At 33.0% G+C, this 7,500-nt stretch overlaps 1 protein-coding gene and 1 long non-coding RNA gene across 2 annotated transcripts in view; both read left to right on the top strand.

Annotated features, from left to right (window-relative positions):
• Nucleotides 1-134, top strand: part of LOC113818746 (latrophilin-like protein LAT-2) — a 46,640-nt gene extending 46,506 nt beyond the window's left edge. Inside the window, exon 27 of the mRNA XM_070145331.1 lies at nt 1-134. This exon is cut by the window's left edge and continues 431 nt beyond it. The gene's annotated coding sequence lies outside the window, so the exon portion shown is untranslated.
• A 3,782-nt stretch (nt 135-3,916) lies between these two features.
• LOC113805414 (uncharacterized) overlaps nt 3,917-7,500 on the top strand; it is an 8,812-nt gene continuing 5,228 nt past the window's right edge. Inside the window, exon 1 of the long non-coding RNA XR_003475679.2 lies at nt 3,917-4,049. This is a non-coding gene — a long non-coding RNA (uncharacterized lncRNA). The remainder of the gene's footprint in view (nt 4,050-7,500) is intronic.

Consider the following 7,500-nt stretch of genomic DNA (forward strand, 5'->3'; position numbering starts at 1 on the left):
TCCGGTGTGCATCTTTTACTTCTTCCTCGAGTTCTATCATAAAGTGTTCGTCGTATTAAGATATGCAATGTTTTTATTTGCGACAACAATATAGTTTAAGGTACCATTAAAAATTAACCCTTTTTCGTTTGTCAGAATGCGTATTTTTTAAGTACTTTATAGTTTTACACCTAAGAGTTTGAGCTGAACAACAACACTGCTTTCTTCATTAACCTTCTTCATAATGTGTGAAGATTATGAAGTCCAATATAGAAAGGAAACATAACTTGGAAGCCATTTGCCCTTTGCATTACCGAGTACTCGTACAGACATTAAGATAATCTTTTGTTTGGGTTATAAACATGGCAGAGAGAGAAAGAGCGAGATTTAAAAAGAGATAGGCAAATACAGGAGAAGAAAAAGAAGAATAGCAATAATCATGATAATGATAACAATTAAAATGATAGTAGTAATAATAATGAAAATGAAGACAATGACAATCAGAATAATGATAGTAAATAATAATGAAAATGATAATGACAACGATAATAATGATAATAATAATAACAATAACAACAAAAATGATACTAATAATAGTAACATTAATAATAATGATATTAATAATGATAATAATAGTAATAGTAATAATGATGACGGCTATAATGATGATAATAATGATTATGATAATAAGGATGATTATAATAATAATGATAATGATAATAAGGATGATAATAACAACAATAATAATAATGATGATAATGATAATAAGGATAATAATGATGATAATGATAATAATAATAATAACAATAATTATAATAGTAATGATAATAACAATGATGACAATATTAATGCTAATGATAATAATAATTATAACAATAATAACAACGATAATGATAATAATAGAAATAGTGATGATATCAATAACAAAGATGATAACAATAATAACAATACCAGTAGTAGTAATAATAATAGTGATAATAACAGTAATGATAATAATAGTGATAATGATGATAATAATAATGACAATAATAATGAAAACAATAATAGTAATAATGATAAAAATAATAATAATTTGAATAAAAATGATGATGATAATGATAATAATAATAATAATGATAATAATAATAATAATAGTAACAATAATGATAATAACAATAACAATGATAATGATAATGTAAATAATTATAATAACGATAGTAATAGTGATAATTATAAAACAATAATAATGATAATTAAAAAGCAATAACAATGATAATGGTAATGATAATAATAATGATGATAGGAAAAATGATAATCATAACATAATGGTAAAAAATAATAGTAACAACAATAGTAATCATAATAACAATGGTAACAATAGTAAAACTGGCAATAATGTCAATAATGATGATAGAAATGATACTGGTGAACTCTGGTTTTGAAATAGCCAGTAATGTTTGTTTTGCCACAAATGAAATATAAGTAAATAAATAATAAAGTTGTCTCCCCTAAACCAGAGAAAGAAAACAAACACTTATAAGAGAGAATGAATTTATGTGTAACTTCACTTAATAACTTAACGTATTTGTTTTAAACATCAACAATTAACTATTCACTTAATGAAAAGTCCAGCATACATCTACATTCATAAAGAAATAAATCGATGTTTTAAATAAGAAAAGAAGAAAATACTGCATTTGGACCATATATATTGGATTGGAGGTTCATTTCACACATGTTGAAGACGGTCGGCTTGATTCATTCTTATTGCACTTCTACAGCTTTTTATATAGCATAATTTTCAGCTATCAAAATATATTTTTTGAGGTTAGAAAAACAAAGAACGAAGATATTAGGCATACTGAACATCGTTTATGACGTCAAATAGTAATCCGGATTCTTAAAGAAGTATCACGAACGCTCGCTCTAGCAGACAATCGGCGTTGTATCATATACCAGGCTTATATAATTGGAATTATAGTTCCTTATATTTAAATTAAAAAATTAAATCCCATTATTTGTACTAAATTCCTTCAATTTGTACATGTACAAGTAGTTTACAATTATTAACAAAAGAAAAAAATGTATATAGATATTGTTGTTATTATCTTTAATCTCTGTACCTTGAACTTGAACTGACATCGCACACACTACCATCCCCTCGGACGCCGTGAGGTTGAATTATCTCAGAATTTTACTCTAACCTCTTCTTTCTTCGACTTTCGCGATGAAGTTGAGCCCAGGCACTGCCCAGAGACTACAAACGGTCATCGAATTGGGGAAGACTGTGTTCCATTGGGGCTTCATCCCTACAGTGCTTTATTTAGGTACATTGCCATATTTATACATTTATGTAATTTTTATTAAATATATGTTATATTGATTAAAATAAGACAATCTGATTTTAATTCTGGCGAGGAGACAGTTCTCCTGTGAGGAAATTAAGTGGATTATCATTGGTTATCATGAATCAATTCAAACAAATATTATAATTATCTCTTACATATTCACCAGACTGTGAAGTATTTGGTAAATTTCCATATTAACTTCGCATCTCCGATATCGACGATTTTGGTATTGTTATATTCCTCTCACTGTCCACATTGCAATTATATAGTTTTTATTGCGCGGAAACCCCCCGTTAGCGACAAACTTGGCCCCGATAGCAAGGGAGGGCATGGAAGGTTAAGTGCGGGGTTAAGTAACACTAATAATATAACACACTGTGAAATTAACCATGGTTATTCACATGACTTTTCCATGCCGCTCTCCCAACCCCCGCCGAGGAAACAAAACCTCCACCACGTATTCCTGGCAGGCTAGAGCGATACACAATTATCGTCGATCTCGGAGCGGCGGACATATTACAATTACCTCGTAACATTCCCACCGAATCAGCATACTAACCTTGACATAGTCTGCATTGTATACAGAGATGATTGTAGTATAATCAGGTTGAACAGGGTATACCATGAACAGAAGAGCATCTAAAAATCCTAGGTTATGGTAGGGGTTATCAGCTCCGCATCTAGTTCGTGTGCGCTCTATCCTGCCATGAATATGTGGTGGATATTTTGTTTCCTCGGTGGGGGTTAGGGGGCAGCAGCCCTCCCTAGGGGGGGTCGCAGTGAAGTCATGTGAATGATCATGGTTATTTTCACTGTGGGTTATATTATTAGGGTAATTTTCTATTTTACGTCCGCCACTCAGACCACTGCTCCGACATTGTCACCCCTGCTATCAGGGCCAAGTTTGCCGCTAACGGGGGGTTTCCATGCAATAAAACCTACATATTTGGATTGTACAGAGGGAGAGGACTCCAATGATACCAAAATCATTGATATCGGAGAGGGGAAGGTAATATAAAAATTACCTAGTATTTTTCTTGCATGGGTAATATTACATTTTTCCATGCACAGAAAACATCATTTTGTTTACATTTGTGTGGACGAATCTGCAGATAGATGATGAAACAAGTGTATAGAAAGGTGAAAAGGATTTTATGCTTTGGTCCTTTTTTAAAAGATGATTTAAAAAAGGACTAAGTGTGTGCAGAAAGTTACCCAAGAACTACATTTGCACAGACAGAATTTGACCAAATAGTTTTTGTGAGGGGAACGTTCCCTGCGTAGACCAAACTTTACAGTCTGTCATATTCACAGTAGGTCTAGGCTTATATCTTCATTTGGTGTATCTTTTCTCTTCTTTTAGACTATACCATAGTCTATACTCCCTGGATCCTTTTTTGTAGTTCTTTGATATTTTCAAATTATATCTATTATTATTCTTTGTAGGAATATCTTTGTATGTCTCAACATGTATTACTTCTTTACTGGTGGTTGATTTGCTCCTGTAATTAATAAATTCAGGTCAGGGTTTTGTACTCTTATCTTGTTTAGGGCTTGTAGTAGGTTGGTCCTGCATGAGTTAAATCTCGGGCATTGTAAGATTAGATAGTGTTTCTTGATTGCTACACCATTGGCACATTGGATCTGTTTCTATTTTTAGTCTATGCAAGTGTGTTTTGAGTCTTGTGTGTTTTGCCATTAGTCTTGCAATGCTGACATCTATTTTCCTGTTCTGTAACTTTAGTAAGATAACCTTTTATTTTTAGTATTTCATTTTTATTTCTCCTATTAACTTTGTTGAATTTTGGGTCATGGTTGTGGGATCTTTCATTTCAGGAGCTTTTTATGCTGTTTTATCTGCTATTTCATTTTCTTATATATTCTGATGTGAATGGGGATTCATTGCAATTTTGCATGATGTTTTTGTGTTTAGTAAATGTAGTAATGATTGTATTACATATATTATTGGTTTATATTTTCTTGGTTTGTAGTTTTTTACTGTTTGTATGGCTGCTTGTGAGTCTGTTAAGGGTAACTCTTTACAATATGGACGCACTCGCCAGAGACTAAGTCCCTAACTGCACATCAAAAAATATATTTACCAATCTAAGTTGCTGTGACTGAGCACTGCCTGAGGGGAAAGTTGATAGGGGGCTCTGTGGTGTGTTTTGATTTTTTTTCATTACTTGTGGATATTCACCTATTTCCCAACATTTATTAAAGTTAAAGATAATTTCTAATATATTTTTTGAGCATTTAGAGGGCATTAAAGATACCAGGGTATTTATACGTTAAGGGGGTTGTCACCATAGATTTTTGACGTATATTTTTTAAAATACTCGAAAAATTGAGAAAAAAAATCTTGTGTAATCTAGTAGGCTTTGGCAACCCACTGACATAATATTTCTGCTAAATGCACACAAATAAAGAAGTAATGACTAAATATCTGACCCCCCGCCTCCCACTCCGATGTTTACTTTGTCGCGTCCATGCAAATATACTCAAAATAATTTTTTTTTTTTTTTTTAGGATTTTTTCCCGATTTATTTTGATATTCTCTGGTAGCTAGCTGGCAACTCTGTTTACCGATCAGCTGATTCCCAAGACTGGGACTCTGGAGACAAGATGTTGCCATTCTAGGAGACAAAATATTAATAGCTCCTACCTCCACAACACACCTTGCAGACGTACGCCCTCATTACACAGTAAAGGGACACAACTAATGGTAGATGTCTCATTTGTATCTAACAATATGATAAGAAATAAATCTCAATCACAGTTGCAGCAGTTGTTTATGCTTATGAAATACCTCACATGGTCATGTTAGGCATTGCAAAGTCTTTGATGACAAGCACTAATTCTACAATCATGTGCAGGTATTGCCATAAGTACTTTGCAAAAGGGGGGGACCAGGTACCAGCTACACCAGAATACTATGTGAATGCCATAGAATGCAGCAAGATTGACACAGAGATAAGAATTCTGACGAAAAAAAACAAAAACAAACAAACTTCGGAGCCCAATATCTCGAAACTACGTTTGTCAACATTCTTTTTTATTTCTCCATAACTGTTTGGAGATTCTAATGGGGTTTGGGTCATTTGAAAGCTAAATAGATTTGCGATTTTTTACATTATGGATATTTTCATTCACGTAATAGAAGTCCATATATCACATCTTGAGTTCATAGGACTGAGCATTTAGAAAAATTAATTCCCACTAAACTAAAAGGAAATCAAAGATCCGTATAATTGAGACTTTTTGTATTGTTATAGAGTATATGTGGTATTTTTTTCAACAAGTTTGGTTAATGGATAAAGTGTGAATATCAAACTTTGTGATTTTTCACAAACTCGTTTTTCTTAAATAATGCCGTTGTTTATTATTCAGATATTATGAAACTTGATGGTGTTTATCAGTGCTTATGTATATATATTATATTAAAAAATCATGAAAATCCGATCATAAATGACGAACTTTGTTCTCGAGTACGCTTTTTATTATTATTATTGATTTATTTTGCTGATTTTAATGAAAACCATACTCTTTTATCTAGACCCTTGTGAGATATCTGAGATTTTTTTTCTTCTTCTTCTTCTTTCTTTTTCTTTCCTTCTTTTTTATCACTAAAGACTTTTTAAGTAATGGTGAAAAAAAAAATAAAGAATAGTAAAAGTTTAAGACAGTGATGTGTGTAGATAGAGGGAAATGGATACCGCTGCAGCGGCCTCACAGTCATGGCTAAATGACGAAAATATAACTTGCAGTCCCTGTTCAGATTCTAAGGCTCGTATCTTGTTTACCTTGCCAGGAATAACACAACACTGACTGCTTAACTCATTACTGTGATGTCCGAAGTAGTTCATGCGTTCCTATGCACTTGTCAATTGGCTAATTGGATATTTGGCTAACTATCAATGTCTGCTGTTACACATTTATGCTCTTCAAGCATTTTGTACTTTATTTATAGCTCTTAAGATTGATCTATAGGCTAGCCTTATTTAGAATTGTGTGCGTATCGTGCGTTTCACATTTTCATTTGCAGCTGCAAGAAGCCAGCCATTCAGTGACAGAATGCTGGTGAGAAATGTGTTTCCAGTGTTATATTGATTCTGGGATATTTTTAAGACATACATAGGCGACGAAGAATAATTAGAATTTAGTACCCATCCCAGTTTAATATCTGGGCCCATCAAGAGCTCCAAATACTGAAAAAAAAGTGATTAAAATAGAAGCAATCTAGACGATAGAAGCGAACGAAAGTTTGACATTTCCAGATATAAAGGTATTTGGTTAATTATTTTACGTATGAATGCAGTTCTATCTTGTCGTACATACTGAGGTGAAGAGAATGTGTCCTGGGGAGTGTTGAGGGGCGGATCCCCCCATCAACCCCTCCCCTCGGTCAGTGACCAAAGGGCAAACCTAGTCACGGCAACTTAAATTTTAGGCTGGTTATTGGGAAATACGTTTTTGGGGGGTTTGGAATGTCCAGTAGAGTTTTGCCAGAAGGTGTGTTTGGTTCCCATTGTTATTCTTCTATTTAAGCCTTTTTACCCCATAATTTCCCTGATATACTTCATGCCCGATTGAGAAATGGTACTCAATCTGCTGAACGATTCATTCACTGAAGGAACGACACTAAAAATAGACAAAATCATTGGATTTCCTGCAGAAAAACTTTTTTTTTTTAAGTTTCTGGGAGGGTGCATCACTATTGGTGACAATTACCTTTTTTAACATGATCAAAGTGTGAAAACTTTTTAGAAATCGGAAAAAAATTACTTAGCGTTCTGATTGTCTTTTTAGCCAATTCATCCTAAATCTGGGGAATGTTGTGGATACTTTTATTGATTTTGACTATTTATTTGGGGGGAGTGTTTTACGTAGAGGACGTATTAGGTGTCAAAAAGTGTGGTTTTGTCAGGTATGTCACTTTTACAAGAAGCACTGGAAGAAAAACAAAAAAAATGTCCGCAACATTCCCTAGATCATTTATTTATCTACAAAATGAACCATAATACGTTTATTTCGGAATAAAAATGTGTGTGCTAGAGTTTTCATGAGATGAATTCAGGAGAGAGAAGATATATCAAATGATTTTGATTTCTGCTTAATCTAGAATGTAAGCGTTAAGCATGTGATTGTGTTATGATCTCATTGTCATGGTATACTTTGCTACAGCAGTAAGGTT

Source organism: Penaeus vannamei, chromosome 33 (assembly GCF_042767895.1).
Source record: "Penaeus vannamei isolate JL-2024 chromosome 33, ASM4276789v1, whole genome shotgun sequence".
Lineage (NCBI taxonomy): Eukaryota > Metazoa > Arthropoda > Malacostraca > Decapoda > Penaeidae > Penaeus > Penaeus vannamei.